At 33.6% G+C, this 18955-nt stretch overlaps 1 protein-coding gene across 42 annotated transcripts in view; it reads right to left on the bottom strand.

Annotated features, from left to right (window-relative positions):
- The window catches only part of SOX6 (SRY-box transcription factor 6), a 581952-nt gene that overhangs the window by 456466 nt on the left and 106531 nt on the right, over positions 1–18955 (bottom strand). For 12 of the 42 annotated variants that reach the window (XM_072725570.1, XM_072725567.1, XM_072725556.1 and 9 more), the window contains exon 3: positions 9200–9281. The exons of the other annotated variants lie outside the window; for them this stretch is intronic. The gene's annotated coding sequence lies outside the window, so the exon portion shown is untranslated. The remainder of the gene's footprint in view (positions 1–9199; positions 9282–18955) is intronic. 42 annotated transcript variants of the gene reach the window in all.

The following is an 18955-nucleotide window of genomic DNA, read 5'->3' as shown; positions in this document are numbered from 1 at the left end:
AAAATTAAGGAGTTATTAGAGTTAAGAGAAACAGTGTGGTCATTGAGTCAAATAACCTTGAATTTAAGATTTATTATTTACTGTTGGAAAGGTTGATATACTACTCTGATCCTAAATTTTATCAACTATAAAAATAAGTATAAGTACAGTTTCTACCTCACAGTGTAATTATGAAGATTAAATGAGAAAATTCTCATGACAAATAGAAAGTATTTAATGCAAAATCTGGTACAACTAAGCACTTAATACATGATGTTATTAATAGATCACATGCCACTACTGAAGTATAAAATTTATCTTCCTAATAATATTACCAAAACAAGTAACAGAATTAGTGTCCGTTGGAGGATACTTAATTCTTTAAAAACAATAGTAGATCAAAGAACATGAAGACCAAGCCTTAAAAAAAAAAAAAAAAAAACAGCTTGCTTATTTTAATGCAATATTTTTCTAAGTATGGGTTAATGAATAAAATCAGTTTTCTGAGTGCCAATTGGCATTTTTTTTTATTTAAAAGAAAAGGAGAGAATGTGCAAGGGAACAAGAACAAACAAAGTAAGAGGAGGCAAGGAGAAGAAAGAAAACACAACACTTAATGCATATTAAGGTAAGTTTTGTTCATGAAAACTTTATTTCAGTTATATTATATTACATACTTGGTCAGAATTTAAAAAAAAATTCCTTACTCTGAATCAGTCAAAAAAAAAGTTTGGAAGCCTCCTTAATGGGAACTAGAACATGTGAATTAATGGGTTTCATGTCACAGGGAAATATCCAACCAACTTGCTCATTTCTCTAATTCATGAATGTAGCAACTGAAGCCATCTAGTGCCCCTTGGGATATCTTTTTATATCTTCTTTTTAAAAATACTGCAAGACAGAAGTAGCTACTTACAAGAGTTTATCCAAGGGCAAGAGGGAGACTAGATAGCTTTTGAATAACCATTCCAGCTCTAGGATCATGAAGAAAGCAATTATTTAAAATGAAGAAAAGTTAACAAAACTAAAAGAATTTAAGATATCATTCTTTTCACATTCAATAAATTCAGGCACTTACAAATAAAGACCAAGGAAATAACTCTTCTAAAGATATGATGGATTCACGGAATAAAAGGACTGGAAAGCATCATCTGCTTTCAGTGTGCTTTACTCAAAGAAACTGTTGTATCTATCTCTCCTTTTGCAAGGTACATAGGGTATGTATGGATTTGGGATGGCAGGCAGGAGAGCAGTATACAACAAGAAGGTGTATATAAGTGGTTGTGTTCACTTCAGTCTTATTTCAAACCAAACTAGTATGGTGGTCAGCTGTCAACCAAAGAGAACAGGAGTAGGAACAGAGCCAATCAAGCTGTGTTAAGTAACCCAGTCATTCCACAGAAATCTGTACAGCTCTTGTTCCCTGGCAGTACAGCTGGCAACAGCACAGCAGTAATTTGAGGGGTTTTCTATAGGGTGCTTATGAGTTTGATTTCACTGTTGGCTTCTTGCCACTGCAACCTATACACTGGGTAGTTCTGTTTGTGAGTTACCCAACTATGTGCTTAGATGATAAAAGATCAGATTTTTCACTTGGTAGCTGAGTTTTCACTTTGCAAAATCTACATTTCTTTCTTTCTTTCTTTCTTTCTTTCTTTCTTTCTTTCTTTTCTTTTCTTTCCTTTCCTTTCTTTTCCTTTACTTTCCTTTCCTTTCTTTTCCTTTCCTTTCTTTTCCTTTCCTTTCCTTTTTCTTTCCTTTCCTTTCCTTTCCTTTCCTTTTTTTCCTTTTTTTCTTTTCTTTTCTTTTCTTTCTCCAAACTCCCCAGGTTATAAAAAAAAAAAAAAAAAGATATGGTTTGTATTGTCAAGTAATTTTCCTCATGTGTTTTGGGGGAGGAACCAAATTCTATTTTACCTATAACTCATCAAACTGTTTTCTCTAAACTAAAACTTAAATCTTTAGAGTCTTTGAAATATCAGCTCTCTCATTTTCTCCCTACAGCTCTCCTTTTTTCATACTTGCCCCCTTGGCAATCAATAAAATATATCGTTTGCCAGATCTGAAGTAAAAAGGATATATATGATTCAATTGCTGAGGTCCAAGATGATGTTTTATGTGTAACCAAATAAATTTTGCCTTAGCTATTTGCACTTTCATATGGCTTTCTTCTGATACTGAAGGACATAAGGCAGTTAAACAGGAATGAACTGGTCTTCATTTGGGAGAATTGTTGTGTATTGGGAATATTTAACATTGAGTCAACCTCAGCTTCTTCCTATATGCTTATATGACCTCACTTTACATAAGATCTAATCAATAATGTATTCCAAAATTATTTTCCTATTCAAACTGAACTACTCTCACTGGTGCTATAACTTAAAAACTGAAAGCCAAAATTATGAGGGTGGGAACAAGTAAGTACAAGATATACAATGAATATACTTGGAATATACTAAGAGGCATGGTGAATGAGCAAAAGTATCGATCTTCTTCACCCTTTGGCTCATTAGTGTAAAATTTTAAAATGCTCCTTCTTCACTCTCCCAATATCTATCAATATATCACAATATATATCAATATATATCCCATCTCCAATGGGATACCCTTCATTTGTAAAACAGACACACATCTCTATACCAGGGCCACCAAAGTCATCAATTCCATCCTACTTCAGTCAGGATACCCAGTTACTTTCTTTCAACAGCTAGAGACATCAGGAAGTCAGCCTAACCCCCTAAATTTCATTTCAAGGGGTGTTTCATTTCCACTGCTATGCACTGGTAGAGTGGAAGTAGGAAAAATCAAATCCTACCACCAGAAATTCATCAAAAGAATGTTATTAAAATAAGATTCAAAATGAGACTTTATACCAAAACTATTTAACAGATATTAGTTAGCTACTATAGTATGGTCAATAGTATAATTCAGGCATATTATGGGGTAAATGGGTATCAGTAGGTTGCCCAGTGAACTGAGTCACCATCTATAACCTGGTTTCTATAAGAATATCCATTCCAAATTTCAAACAATAAACTTTCAGAGCTTTATATTATTAAATTGGAGACTGCCTACAAGTATAGCCCTATGAATATTTCAGAGATGTCTTTTTGTGATATAGGTAAAGATACACTAAAAAATCAGGTAACTAAGTAGCAGTCTTTTTTAAATAGGTTCATATGCTTTACAAAAGGGGGAGGAAATTTTTTTAAAAAGCAAGAATTCAATATGAAAATTATAAATTACTTCCTCATTTACTATTAATTAAGTCTGGGATTTCCAAATACAGTATTTGGAAGTAGAATATATGTATATATATTTTTTTATTGAAGTTCGATTTGCCAACATATTAGTATAATACCCAGTGTTCATCCCGTCAAGTTCCCGCCTCAGTGCTGCTCACCCAGTCACCCTATCCCCCCGCCCACCTCACTACCCCTTGTTTGTTTCCCAGAGTTAGGAGTCTCTCATGTTTTGTCACCCTCTCTAATTTTTCCCACTCATTTTCCCTCTTTTCCCCTATAATCCCTTTCACTATTTCTTATACTCCCTGTATGAGTGAAACCATATAATGATTGTCCTTCTCTGAAGTAGGTATGAACAAAGGATTATTAGTGGCTATAACACATTGTTAATATAATGCCAATAAGAATAACTATGTCAATATTATGTTTGTATAGAGTTTTTAAAATCATGTGTATTATTATGTTCTCCTGAACATAAGTGATTCAGATGCTGCCTTAAAAAAACATACAAAGTTTCTAGGCTGAGGGCACTAGGAAAGTTAATTTAACTATAAGGCAACTCATTCTCATGCAAATTCCAGAGAAATAACTAAATACATACTTAACCATCTGTATAACCTAATACCGTCTTTTCATACATCAGCAAGTATGAATATATATATAAATCTGCATAAGCACATATTCAAACATCTAAGTATAAGAGCTGCATGGAACTGAGTTTATCATATTCCTCTTGAAGCACATCTACAGACAAATAGCTACAGCTAACATACAGCTTTTTATAAAATAATCATTGTCTTTGTGTAGAAGGACCTGATAGGAAATGGGTCAAGCCTCTGCACACACATCAGCTGGGGCAAGAGAAGGGGAACACTGTGTTCATTCTTTGTATCCAAAACAACAAACTAGAAAATAAATCCATTTGGAGAAATTATCTCAAGTTTAGGCAAGAGAAGGGGAGTTAGGAAAGTTTCCGGTTTCCTGTTAAGAAAACTGACAGCAAACCTTCATATTAGACTGTATTTGTTTATTCACTAAGATTATTCAAAAATTTAAAAAAAAGTGTTCTTATTAAGAAAGCTAAGTTCAAATGAAATGTTTTTCAAGGATAATTCTAAAAAGGCCTCAGGGGCTGAGGTTTTCACTAGTGGTTCTAAGAAAACAACTTATAGTGCTTTAAGTGAAGTAAGAGTAAATGGCATTTTACTGTAATGTGCTGCTATGGCCTGTATGACTTGAACCATACAAATGAGTTTTTCTGGGATTTTGTTTTCCCTTAGAAAGGAAAACAGGAAAAAAAATTTAACATAGTCATGAGGCATAGGGCAAGAAATGGACATATAAATAACCGTTAGTTCAGTGTAAAAGATCCCCGAAGAAAGGGAAGTAGCCCAGGAGATGTGCACATCAAATAAAAATGGAGAATATGGCTATATTTCAGCTCAAACCAATATTCCCTTTTCAGGAATCATCCCCTCTGGCTCACTGCTGACAATCCATAGATAGCGTATGAGTGAGATGAGTTCATGAGTAAGATGAACAGGGATGCTCCACGGCAGGTAAATAAATTTGTTTCCACTGAGATAATTATTCTTACCGTATGTCACTACTCTCATGGCATAAACAGGACAGGTGATGACATCCTATAAAATGCAATTTTTATTCCTATACTTGTGACATCAAGATATATAACCCATTCAGCTCTCATGAATTTTTTTTTCCTCTGAAACTCTGAGTGGTTTTTTGTTATTGTTGTTCTTGGTTTTTGCTTTTTAAAAAATGCTATTATCAACTGTAACATTGTTAAGCGACTGGGTAGAAATGGGACTGTCATTATTTCAGGCTATTTGGTCCTAAAAAAAGACTATATGTTATTACTTGAGATAGCTGAATGTAACTATTTTACTTGGATTTTTTTAAGGTTAGCATCTGCATGATATAACTCTGTATAGTACCTATATCCTCAAATAAATGCCCCCAAACTTCAAGTCCTTTCAGACCTAACCTAGGCAACAAACAAGGAATCATAAACCTTTGTACCAACAAATAATTTTTCCAACTATAATTCATTAGTACCTTATTCCAAAAGCATATGAATACTTACAAGATGGTTAATCCTCATTAAAAACTAAGATTACATGACATAATTACATGTAAATAAGAAAAATGAATTAAACTCTTACCCTTTCCTATGTCGGGCACTAGTTGTGAATCATATATACAATTAGAGTTATATTGCTAAGCTAAAAATATTGGTAAAGATCTAAAAATGACAAACAGTGCCTTTTAAATTAATGTCTTATTAGTTGAGTGAAGTACACTGACAAAGAATAATTTATGCTTATTCAAACTGCACTCGACATCTTCAGGTGTTTCCAAATGAGCTCACAGAAGAGTGATTAAATGCATCTGATAACAAGCCACACATTGCTGAAATTACTTACCGCCTCATTTTATGATTAATTAAACATGTAGATTAAAGTTGCAAAAGAATTTAGATTAATGAGCAAGTTAAGTCTTGCTGATATAAGTGAATTGGGAATTGGATGCTCTGTGGAACTTTATAAACATGCATTTTATAATGAATAAGACAAGGCTACATGCAGAATCGTGGCCACCAGGGCCTTTTGACGATGCAGTCTTTTTTAACATGGTTTGACAGCTTTCAAATAACATTCTTCTATAGGCTTTAAACTTTGTGCTTTGCTGTAAAACACAAGACTACATAACTCATGTACCAGGAGTACGATTATTTTCAAGCTCTCCAAGGTAATGACCCCCCGTAGCAGCAGCTGTTCAGAAAAAATTACAAGCTCAATTGTTATTTTAATCAGAGATAGTTTCATAGTTAAAAGCAGTTATGCAACTTGTAAAATTATATGACACATCATCAGTACCTTCTCTTCAACACTCCTTCTACCAAAAGCAAAACCATCCCCCAAAAATCATAGCTTCCAGAGGACTTATTAGCAAACAGCATCCTCAATCATTCATAAAATATTCAAAGCCATTTATTAGTGAAGTTTCTGTGCTAGGAAAGGTAATGTTTAAATTTATGACGACTCTTATCAGCTCCAAGAGTGCGTCAAAATATCTGCTGGGGTTTGCTGAGTCTCCAATTTTTCTCTTTTAAGATCAGTTTTACCTAATCCAAGTAGCTTAGACTGTGTCAAAAGCCAAGTTGGACTTTATGATTTTCCAGGGCAAGAGAAATTCAGGTTATTCACAGAGATGTAGTACATTCTCCTTTGCAACGAATACAGAAGTGGAGAGAAATTGAGCTTAAGTTACTAAAGTAGCTTGTGTTTTAAAATCTATTCCATTTTTATTACTAAGCTTGTAGCACAATGCCATTTATTATTACCATAGCATAATAAAGACAATCCACAAATTCTTTGAATGGATCCAATCTGCTATCTAAAATATACCTCTAATTCTTTTCTACTTATTTTCAGATCTTATGCATGATTCATTTTTTGGCAAGAGTGAGATTTTTATAGTATTAATTTTTTTTCTTTTTAATTCAGATTTTTTTTAACTCTAAAGACTTACCAAGAAAACTATGGAAATTTTTACATAAGGATCAAAAGGAGCTGTTTCATGACACAGGTGGCAAATTACCATCATTAACCCCACATATTCATCATGTGGACATAATTGTACATTTATGTTAGTGAAAATATATTGAGACATAGTCTCTGACTATACTAAAATTTATTAAAAGTTAAAATCAGTTTTATAAGCAGCCAAAACAGTTTCCATTTAATTTATTTCCTTTCAGTTTTATTAAGTCAGTGTCTTTTACCAAGTAATGTAAACCACATCTTATAGCCGCAAAAGGTTATTTTAAATATATAAGCTTTTCCTCCTTGTAATTCAACTTGAACATAATAAGAAGAATTTGTAGGTAAAAATATGGACACAAATACTTCAAGGATCAAATAATATGTTTTTTCTTTATTTGAAAATTTGAATGTCTCATGTACGTACGTTAAAAAGGGAAATCTGACAACAAAGTGGTTATGTTAGTCCAAAAGAGGCTACGTTAGATATCTAAAAATAATTCCTTTGCAATTGTAAGATGTATTTGGTATGTGCCATAAGGACATAGACTATTCAGACAGTTCAAAGAGCCACCATATTTTAAGGAACAGGATCTTTCCACTCTAGCCATTGTCATATTATTTCTAGGCCACACAAATTATGAGGTGTGTCCTGGAGTTACTAATAATTTAATAGAAATTTTGTCATTCTTATGGCATTTTAATACAAGAAGATATATTTATTTCCTCCATGAAAGTAATTTTTGTGAAATAACCTTAAGTCCTAAATACTGAATATACTTAGCTATTATAAGTATTTACTATTATTAGCATGTTTCATTTTTTTCTGATAAATGCTTTATATAGTTTACCTGCATTGAGTACATATATTTACTGGTTATTTAAAGTTAGGAGTTAAATGTTTACTTGAAATACCAAAACAGGTACTTCATCATGAAATTTTGAATAAATGGGCAACTTAAAATATCCCTAATAAGCCATAATGTAATATAAAAACTCCTAACATTATTTTCATTAAATCAAGATGGCAATTTATTATAATTCATATTTTTAAAAATCTACAACATAGTCACATAGGCAAAGAACCTTGCATTTCTAAGGGGAGAGTCATATTTTCTTTATCACATATACAGGCTGAAAAAAGTATAACCCATATTTATTGAAATTAAAATGAAACAACTAAACTCATTTTTACATGTTATAGGGCCACAGTTTGTCAAGCTGAACTATAAATGCATTAATACCCACAATATTGCCAAATGCTGAATTATTAATATTGTCACCTCCTCAGTTTCAGTTCATGCCCTATAGAGGAGTTTTGTGTGATTCATCAAAACCCAGCTTCTGAACATGTTTACAAGCATCGTAGGGCAACATCTTAAGGTAAAAATAAGGAAACTCTCAACCAAGCAAACTGTCAAGGTCAATGGAAGGTTCACAAATGCAAAGAACCAATCTACAACAAAGGGGGCAGATGAAGCCAGGTGCCGTCCTATGCTAAATCCTTGTTAACTCAACATCCAGCAGTTGATGAGAGGTGGTTCTTCACTTGGCAGGATCGGCAGCATTATGTACTATACCTATGAGTTGTGTATGTTAATATAAGTATTCAAGAGCCAAAAATAGTGCTAAAATTGGCTTCCAAACTATTATGGTTTATCACTTTTTATTTTATTAACTATGCAAATTCTTTAGCTCCCTTAACCAAATACAGAGTTAGTTAACTAGTTCTGAATTTTTCCTTCAGTGAAGAAATAAAAAGATTTCTCTTTTCTCTAGTTATGCTAAATCACTTTTAAATCCCTATGTATCCAAAATATTTCTGTAAGTGCACATTACCATAGTCTTATATAAAGTGATTGGAGACTTAAAGGATCATTATTTTTTAAGGTCAAGGGTTTCTAAACTTTGTATCTTTTTTTTTTTTTTAAACTTTGTATCTTATATCACTTCTGTGATAGGAGATTGAAATCAAAACTGATTCTATTAATAAAACAAAAACTTACACCTGAAACTAGTATGTTATATACCAATGATACCTCAATAAATAAATAAATAAATAAATAAATAAATAAATAAATAAATGCAAAGGAATCCAAGATTTGGGAAAATTTAGGGTTTGATACTTATCTTTCCAATTCTTAATTCTATATATATGTCCCTTATTAAAGGAAGCATTCCCGAAAAAATATTGAATTGTGGTAGTAAAATGGTTTAATTTGTATGTAAAGTTTAGCCAATAATCCCAATACTTTTAAATACAAGTTAAAAGTAGAAGATGTAAAGAGATTGAGTGTTAATGTTACCTAAGCCTTAGTATTGGACCACAAAAAGCAATGCAATCTTCACTTGCCATGGAAATAGGAAATAAGTGGGAACATTAGTTATACTCATAAATTATATATATTATACCTGGGCTCTTATACAAAGTGATGAGGGGTCACAAAGTCCTTCTTGAAGCATTTTTCTTTCCTCATCAGAAGATATAGAATGTCTAAAAAGAAGAAACTAATCGTTATTGGACCCACTATCTGCCAGATATAAAATAAATCTTCTCTATGCATCATATAATCTTCCCAACAACCACACCCATTTTATAGATGAGGGCATTAAGTTTCAAATAGGCAAAGGTATTTCTCATCACCAAGTGATGATGAGAGCAAAGCCCTATGAACCCAACTCCAAGGTCCATTTGTTCTTTCAGTTATATTACATTTATTTATGGCCTATACTATTTGTGTTTATGCTGCCTAAATCCTAGAATCCCTATCTGCTTCTTTTCAGTTAATCTATTCCTACCACTTCCTTCTAAATTTTACCTATTCCCAAAAGTATGTTGTATTCTCAGCAGTTTAAAAGCCTCTAACAACACATCACATACAGAGGAACATATATAACAATTGTATCTGGCTTAAAAAAAAAAAATGCAAGCCAAAAGACAATGGAGTGATATCTTTAAACTACTCAGCAACAAAAAATTGAATCGAAAAATTCTATACACAGCAAAATATTGATTTTTCAGAAATACAAAAGTAGAGGGACATCTGGTTGGTCCAGTCAGTTAAGTGTCCAGCTCCTGATTATTGGTCAGTCATAATCTTGGGGTTGGTGAGAGCAAGCCCCATGTCACAGTTTCTACTTAGCAAGGAGTCTCCTTGAAATTCTCTTTCTCCCTCTACCTTTGCCCTTCTCTCTACTCTCTCTTTCTCCCTCTCAAATAAATAAAATAAATCTTTAAAAAAAAAAGTTCTTCAGGCAGAAGGTAATGTTACCAAATGGAAATCAAATCTACACAAAGGAACAAAGTGCACTGAAAATGGTAAATATGTGGTAAGTATAAAAGACTTTCTTATTTCTTAAATCTCTTTAAAATATGATTGACTATCAAAGGATAAATAACTATTTTTAAGTTTATAACATATGCAGAAGTAAAGTGCATGACAAAAGTACAAAGCCTAGGAGAGAGAAATATAAGTATACTATTGTAAAATTCTTATGCTATATGTGACGTGGGATAATATTACTTGAAATAAGACTGTGATAAGTCATATAAGGTTGTTATAAATTCAAAAGCAATCACTAAAATGTAATTAAGACAAAAAATAAAAGTGAAATCTTAAATCTTAAAAAAATCTCAATAAATTAAAAGAAAGCAGGAAAAGGGAATAATGGACAGATGGTACAAATAGAAAACAATGAGTAGATCATGTATTTAAATTCAACCACATCAGTAATCACATTAAGTGTAAATGATCTAAATATCCAAATTAAGCCTGAGTGGCTTAGTCCGTTGAGCATCCAACTCAACTCTTCTTTTAGGCTCAGGTCATGATTTCAGTGTTGTGGGCTCAGCTGCTCAGTAGGGAGTCTGTTTGGGATTGGAATTATCTCTCTGCTCCTCCCCCACTCATGCACATGCATGAGCTCTCTTTCTCAAATAAATAAATAAATCTGTTTAAAAAAAACAAATACAAGAAAGAAAAACTAATAAAATTTCAAGGAGAACTATAATCAGAGTTTTCAATATCTCACTCTCAGATAATGATAGAACAAGTAGACAAAAGATCATTAAGGATATAGAAGACCTGAACAATACTATCAACCCACTCTACCTAATTTACACTTTTAGATCTTGCCACCCAACAAAATAATTAGAAATTCAATAACAGAAAAATATCCAGAAAATCCCTAAATATTAGGAAATAAAATGATACTTTTAACATTATTCACAGGTAAAAATCAAAAGGGAAATTAGTATTTTGGACTGAATAAAAATGAGAATACCACATATCAAAATTTATGGGATTCAGCTAAAGCAGTACTTAAAAGTAAATTTATAGCACTAATACCTATTTTTAAAAGTTCTCATATTAATTATCTCAGCTTTCACCTTAATAAACTAGAAAAAGAAGAGCAAATTAAACCCAAAGAATACAGAATAAAGGAAGTAATAAGGATAAAAAAATCAGCAAAATAGAAAACAAAAAAGCAGTACTAAATTTTGATATATTGTGTTGACATTCTGATATTAGAAATAAGTGACATCACTACAGATCTTAACAGGGTAGAAAATATTATGAACAACTCTATGCCAATAGATTCAACAACTTAATGAAATGCTATTAAATAAAGTCCATAACTCAGATGAAATAGATAACATAAATCGCCCTGCATCTATTAAAGAAATTGAATTTTCAGTTAAAAATCTTTCCAGAGGAAAACTTCAAGCACAGATGGCTTCATTAATGAAATCTTTTAAGTATTCAAAAAGAAATACCTATCATACACAAACTCTTCCTGAGAATTGAAGAAGAGGGAATACTTCTCAATTCGTTCCATGAGGCTACAGTAAACAAGTAATCAAGATAGTGGCATTAAAAATATAGACAGATCGATGGAAGAAAATAGAGACTCCAGAAATAAACCTATATGTATATGATCAATTGATTTCCAACAAAAGTGCCAAGGTGATTTATTGGTGAAAGGATAACCTTTTTAGCCAATGCAACTGAACAATCAACCAGCCATAGGCAAAAATATAAACCTCAAACTGTATCTCACCCCATTATCAAAATTAACTCAAAATCAATCACAGACCTTAATTAAAACCTTAAACTATAAAACTTGTAAAATAATGCAAAGGGGAAATTTTAGTGACCTTGGGTTTTGCAAAAACTTTTATATGTGATACAAAAAGTATGAAATATAAAATAAAATAATAAATTGGGCTTCATCAAGATTTAAAAGTTTTGCTCTTCAAGACACTTAAAGTTAAAAAGCAACCCACAGACTAGTAGAAAATATGTCCAAAACATATATCCAACAAAAACTTGTAACTTAGAATACATAAAAACTATTACAACTCAATAAAAAAGAGGACAACCCCATTAAAAAAAATAGCAAACAGGATCCCTGGGTGGCGCAGCGGTTTGGCGCCTGCCTTTGGCCCAGGGCGCGCGATCCTGGAGACCCGGGATCGAATCCCACATCGGGCTCCCGGTGCATGGAGCCTGCTTCTCCCTCTGCCTATGTCTCTGCCTCTCTCTCTCTTTCTGATGACTATCATAAATAAATAAAAATTTAAAAAAAAATAGCAAACAATTTAAAAGGCATTTCAACAAGGTAAATGGATGGCAAACAAGTACATGAAAAGATGCTTAACATCATCAGTCAATTAGGGAACTACAAATGAAAACCAGACCACAATGAGATATCACTGTAAGCCACTGGAATGGCTAAAATTGAAGACTAAACACATAAAGAGTTACTAAGGATGTGGGCAACTGTAACTATCATACATTGCTATAAGAAATGTACAATGGTACAAGAGCTTCTTTAAAAACAATTAGCAGTTCTTTTAATGTTAAACATACACCTATGTAATATAGCCATTTCACTCCTAGGTGACTCAAGAGAGTTTATATCCACACAAAGACAATGTCCAAAGTAGCTTCATTTGTAATAAGCAAAAATCAGAAAGAATCTGAATGGATAATCAAATTGTGGTATATCCATACAATGAAATACTACTCAGCAATTTAAAAAATAAGTTATTGATATGCACAAATCAATCTCAAAATAATTATGCTGAATGAAATAAACTAGACAAAAAAGAATACATAATGTATCATTCCACTTACATAAAAATATTTTAAATGCAAACTAATCTATAGTGACAGCAGATCAATGACTGTCTAGGTGTAAAGTCAGGGAAAGATGAGGGAGGGGCAGGAGTGAGGGACTCTGAAGAGACATTAAGAAATTGTTCGGTGTGATGGATATGCAAATTACCTTGATTGCAGAAATGGCTTCACTAGTGTATACGTACATCAAAACTCACCAAATTGTATGCTCTAAATATACACAGTTTATTGTATGCCAATTATACCTCAATAAAGCTGTAAAAAAATGCAGTAGGTAAGATTCTCACTTCACAGGTAAGGAAGCTAAGGCTCCAAGAGGTTATACAATTTGCCTAAGATCACAGCTAGTACACAACAGTATCCAGTGGTGGCAGGGACTCCATACCATATATTTCAAAATAATATGAAACATCTAGTATAATTCTGACTCAAGAAAGGCACTCAAAAGTTGTTTGGTGATTTTAAAGTATTAGAAGCATATAAAAAGCCTAAGATGTGAAAAAGTAATAGATTTTAACCTCACCGAAGGATATGTAATTGTTTATCACTTAGAATTTTTATCATATACTTATTGATAGGATATTTAAATTTCTAAAGAAGATTTTTTTAGCCTAAAATATCTTAATCAATAGAATGTATGACAGAGTTTCTGTAATGCACTCAAACAGCATTTTACTGGAACCTATTATGCACCACTTAATATGCACTATTTGCTAGGCCCAAGTGAGACAGATTTTTAAGTCATACATAGGCAATGAAAGACCACCCTTTGATGAAGCAGTGGCAAAGAGCTCAGTGTGTTAGGAGGCTAAGGCACATATACAGTTGAGTGGAATATAGAAATGACCAGAAACTCCAGGTCTCTAAGAAAGAACAATGGCCATGTTCCTTCCACCAATTACAAGGTTCTTGCCATGAAGAAGAAATAATGGCCAAAGCATTTCCTAGGGAGGAACTGTTGGGCTTAGTTTGTATCAGTCACTTTTTTGCTCTTCTTTTTCATACATGTATATTTCATTTCCTCCTACAAATAGATTATAAATTCCTAAGTACTAAATCTTCCTTTTCCATTTTAAATTCCACTTGATGTCCAAAGAATCCCAAATTCATATTGTTACTGAGTGAATAAATAAATGAATGAATGCACATTAGTGTTAGTCTGAATGATAAAGTAATGAGAATGACAAGGATCATTTACAAAATCAACTTGACTTTATCCCATTCTCTTGAAAAAGTCTATTTTTTTCTAAATTTTCATTTCCATAAGTCTTTTCTTGCTCATGAATATACTACTTTCCTGCACTATTTCCTCTTCCCTTGAAAGAGACAAGTAGGGAGGGCCTATATCCTAATATGATATATACTGGAACTACACCTTCTGTGGAAAAGGACAAAATACAGCAATGTAACCAGAGAGTCATAGTCATCACTTTATCTGAGAGAATTCTAAAAGTAACCAAATTATGTGCACTTGTTTTACTCAACAACATCATGAACTAATCCCTATGTGAAGCCAGCTGATAGAAATACCATAATCTCAAGTATAGTTACTTTTCTAACTCACAGCATCCAAGTTTACCTTACCCTTCTGAAATCAACAATCAATCAAATAATTTTAACCCTTGGTGTTAATGTCTTTTGTGTTTATGTTATGCTTTTAAATCCTCAAAATAATTTTAAGTATATTCTCATTTCTTTAAAAACACACCTTCCTCCCTATTCTCCCATGGAAAAATAAAATACTCCCAATTTTCACTGGGGACCTAACCAATGATATGGCAAGGGATTTGAGCATTGACAAGAAATAAGTAGCATGACCATTTCCCTCTCCTTTTTCAATAATTCAGTACTGTGAGAATGACAGGAACAGGGAAAGCAATAGGAGTCTTTTTCTTTCTTTCATACTCTTCACCACATATAATCTGACCAGGCCTATAGAGTCTACATTGACAAAGTCTCTTCTTTCTCTTCCCCAAATACCTGCCTTTTACCTCCTGCTTGAACTATTACAGTAGCCCTAACATCTATCTCTCTAGTTCAAGTCTTTCTTCACTCTAATCAACTCTACCAACTGCTGGCTGAAATACTTTTATCAAAAAAGTATTTGCCATACCATCAGACTATTTGGCTGTGATGGCCCCCTAAAATCTACCAAACACCTTAATTTAGCCTTATAGGCCACAATGATATGATTACATTAAATTTTCTAGCTTAAGGACGCTTGGGTGGCTCAGTGGTTGAGGACCTGCCTTTGGCTCAGGTCATGATCCCGGGGTCCTGGGATCGAGTTCCATATCAGCCTTCCCAGAGGGAGCCTACTTCTCCCTCTGTGTATGTTTCTGCCTCTCTCTGTGTGTCTCTCATGAATAAATTTTTAAAATCTTAAAAAATTTTTCTAGCTTATACATACCCTACACCTCAGTCAGACTGGACTTCTCATTGTTCCCTATCTCATACTTCCTTGCTTCCATTTGTCTATCTCATACCCATCCTTGTGATATCCCAGGATGAAGGATGCACCCCGCTTCATCCTCTATTCCACTGACAAAATTCTACTCAAGTTTCAAAGATATTCAGAGTCTACTTCCTAGAGTCTTTCTTCTTAAAGGGATATATCTTTAATTCTTCTGAACCGCCCCCCCAGAGTACTATGTTCTTACTTAATTAAGGCACTTAATAATTGATATTCACTAATCCCTCCTTTGAGCCATGCACAGAGTTAGACACTAGGTACAAAAAAAGGAACAATAATTTAATAATTATGTCTAGATTCTAAGGTTCTTGATGACAGAAGTTTTGTGCCCTTGTATTTATTTCTGATGTAGCATTTAATATTCTACTTTGAATACAGTCAGTACTCAGGATATTTTTGTGGAGTTGAATTAATTTCCAATAGATACTAAGTATCTCATATCACAGAAATCTGTTTTTCATACCCTCCTGGAAGTTTATATAAGACAATTTAAGTTGACATCAATATTTAAAAACATACCTATTCTATATGTCTGGGACATATATATTTCCTGTTTGACCTAACCACATCTATGCACCCTTAAAATGTATGTTTTCAAGGCTACCCATAGCATTGCTGAGTGTCTAAATACAATGACAGCTTTCAGCACTATGAGATTGGGCAAACCTTGAATTTACTCTCAACATGCTTACATTACCTCCCTCCCTGGGAAATAGAATGGAAAGACACAGGAAGGCTATTTTAAAAGAACCAGAGATAGGAGGAAATGAAAATACTCAATAACATTATTCAAAAACCAATATTAAAACAAAAAATTTCGGGCAGCCTGGGTGGCTCAGCGGTTTAGTGCCACCTTAAGTCCAGGGTGCGATCCTGGAGACCCGGGATCGAGTCCCACATCGGGCTCCCTGCATGGAGCCTGCTTCTTCCTCTGCCTGTGTCTCTGCCTCTCATTCTCTCTCTCTCTCTCGAATAAATAAATAAATAAATAAATAAATAAATATCTTTTAAAAAAATAAATAAAACAAAAAATTTCTTGATAGTGATACTTATTAATAACAAGGAAAAATTCAAGCAGCAAAAATGAGGCAAACAGAAGGAGCTCACTGCTGAATGACCAAACCAAACCCCAGTACCTGGCACCTGCCAGGATAAGAGCTCCTTGAGTGAGACCAGCTCCTCCCATAGGCTCTCTCTAAATAGTGACACACCTCTCCTCCAGGAAGAACCTCAGCAAGACATAATAGTCACTCTGCCTATTACTGAAAAATCAATTTAGCAGCACAAGGATCTAAATTAAGGGACAATCTCAGAAAAGGAAAGAGAAATGCATTCTCTTTGTGTAGGAGGAGCTGAAACCCAAAAATCTAGAACATGAAATTTGTTTCTGAAGAGAACTATTAGCATAAATGGTTGCAATATTCCAACAGTATGAGATAAGAAAAGCCAGTACAGGCCTTTTCCATGGCATTCAGGCTCAGAGTAAGACATAAGAATTCTCAGACTACAATGTAAACAGGCTTGAGATACTCTACAAGAGCTGAATCTATGAAAATTTTATCAGATAAGTTAATAATCAAGAATATTCTAGGGGTGCCTGGGTGGCTCAGTCAGCTAAATGTCTATTGATCTTGGCTCAGGTCTTGATCTCAGGGTCATGAGTTAAAGCCCCACATTGGGCTCCATGCTGGGTGTGGGGGAAAAAAGAACACTGTAAATAAAGTGAACCCTTGCTGGTGTTCTAGAGTGGGAAGAGATGTGTTCTGAAGTCAAACAGACTGTGTTTGAATACCAGCTGTGCCTTTTTCTTCCTTGCGTTCCTTCCTTCTTCTTTCCTTTATTTTTTGTTCAGTTGCTCATTTATTCAACAAATATCTATTGGGAAATTACTGTGTCAGGCACTGTGATAGAAACTGGTATACAAGTTTGAACAAAATGATCATGATCTCAGCTGCAACAGAACTTTAAATCCATTGAAGAAAAAAGACATTAAATAAACATATAAATAGATGATACTTATTAACCATTTTAAGTCCTATGAAGGCAAAAAGAAATCAGAATTTAGAGAAGATAAGTGGGGACTTAGGAAAGGGAGGAAACTATCTTTTAGGATTATTGGAAGGATTAAAAATAACAACATAAAATTGCCTTGCACAATGCCCAAAACATACAGGTGCTCAACACAGGCAATAGCTGCTTTTCATCAACTTCTCTCTGCCAACTAAAGACCACTTGCTCCCTCCCATTCCTCTTCTGCCACAGACAGTGGGAAGTATTAAAGTCCTGGCCTAGCTGGAAATGTGGGAGAGTGGCAGCCTGTTCCCTCTTAAACACTTCAGATTGCTGCATTGTTTGTTGTTCTATCAGTTTTCTATAGGATTAGAACCTTAAACAATCCACAACTTTGTTTCAGACATATCTGGGCTTCACTTCCTGCTTAGTATCCTTGAAATCATTTATAAATTTTACCCCACTGGTTGCATGAGATAATTAACCTCAGTCAAATGAATTCTCAGGACACAACCAACATCAAAAACCGAAATGAATTCATTCTATATGGAAGACTTGCTAAAAAACACAATTGACTGCCTTCTAGGTTGTAAGTATATGGCTGAATAGAATATTTCATCGTAGGACATCTTTCTGAGACTTAAAAACTATCCTTTTTGACCATGATTAATCCTCTATCTTGTTTTTAGAGAGCAAACATTCAACAAGCCTTAAAATTTGACAAATCCCAATTCAAGTTTAGTAGCTTACTAAAGCTGAATTATCACTTCTTTCCCATTATCTCAACTTTATCATATCACAACAGTAAAACTCCAACAGTTCTTCAGTCTCTTTGATTGTACAAAATGAGCAAGAGTACCCTTAGTTCATGTAAGAAACCTAATAGGGATTCTTCAGTCCTTAAGCAAAAGGGTGGCCCTGCATACAATTTAATGGACATATGTTCGGTACTGTCTTAAAACTTTGAAGCAGTAAACAGGCTAATTGAAAACAAACTATCTTGGGGCACCTAGGTGACTCAGTAATTGAGTGTCTGCCTTCGGCTCAGGTCATGATCCCGGGGTCCTGGGACTGAATCCCCCATTGGGCTCCCTGCAAGAGCCTGCTTCTCCCTCTGCCTATGTCTCTGCCTCTCTCTGTCTCTCATGAATAAATAAATATTTTTTTAAAAAAAGAAAAGAAAACAAACTATCTCTAAATGAAAAGACAAAAGGGAGGAAGGGAAGGAGGAGGGAAAGGAGGAGGAAGGGTGAAAGGGAGGAAAGAAAGGGAATGTTCATTACATTAAAATTCATTTTACAGAAATGTAATTTCAAAAAACTTCCTCACCTCCAAAACTAAAAACACCATATAACATATTTGAAACCTAATTCAAATGATTCTTTGTTCTAGAAGATACAAGGACATTTCTTGGTAATATTTACAATGAGAGTTTCTAAAGATCTCCCCTATAAAATATTAGTATAATATATATGATTATTTTCATTTATATCTATATTAATCTTTCCCCAAATAAAGCAAAATTATCGTTACTGGTTTTTC

Source organism: Vulpes vulpes, chromosome 11, assembly GCF_048418805.1.
Source record: "Vulpes vulpes isolate BD-2025 chromosome 11, VulVul3, whole genome shotgun sequence".
Classification (NCBI taxonomy): Eukaryota; Metazoa; Chordata; class Mammalia; order Carnivora; family Canidae; genus Vulpes; species Vulpes vulpes.
This window is presented reverse-complemented; position numbering and strand designations above follow the sequence as displayed.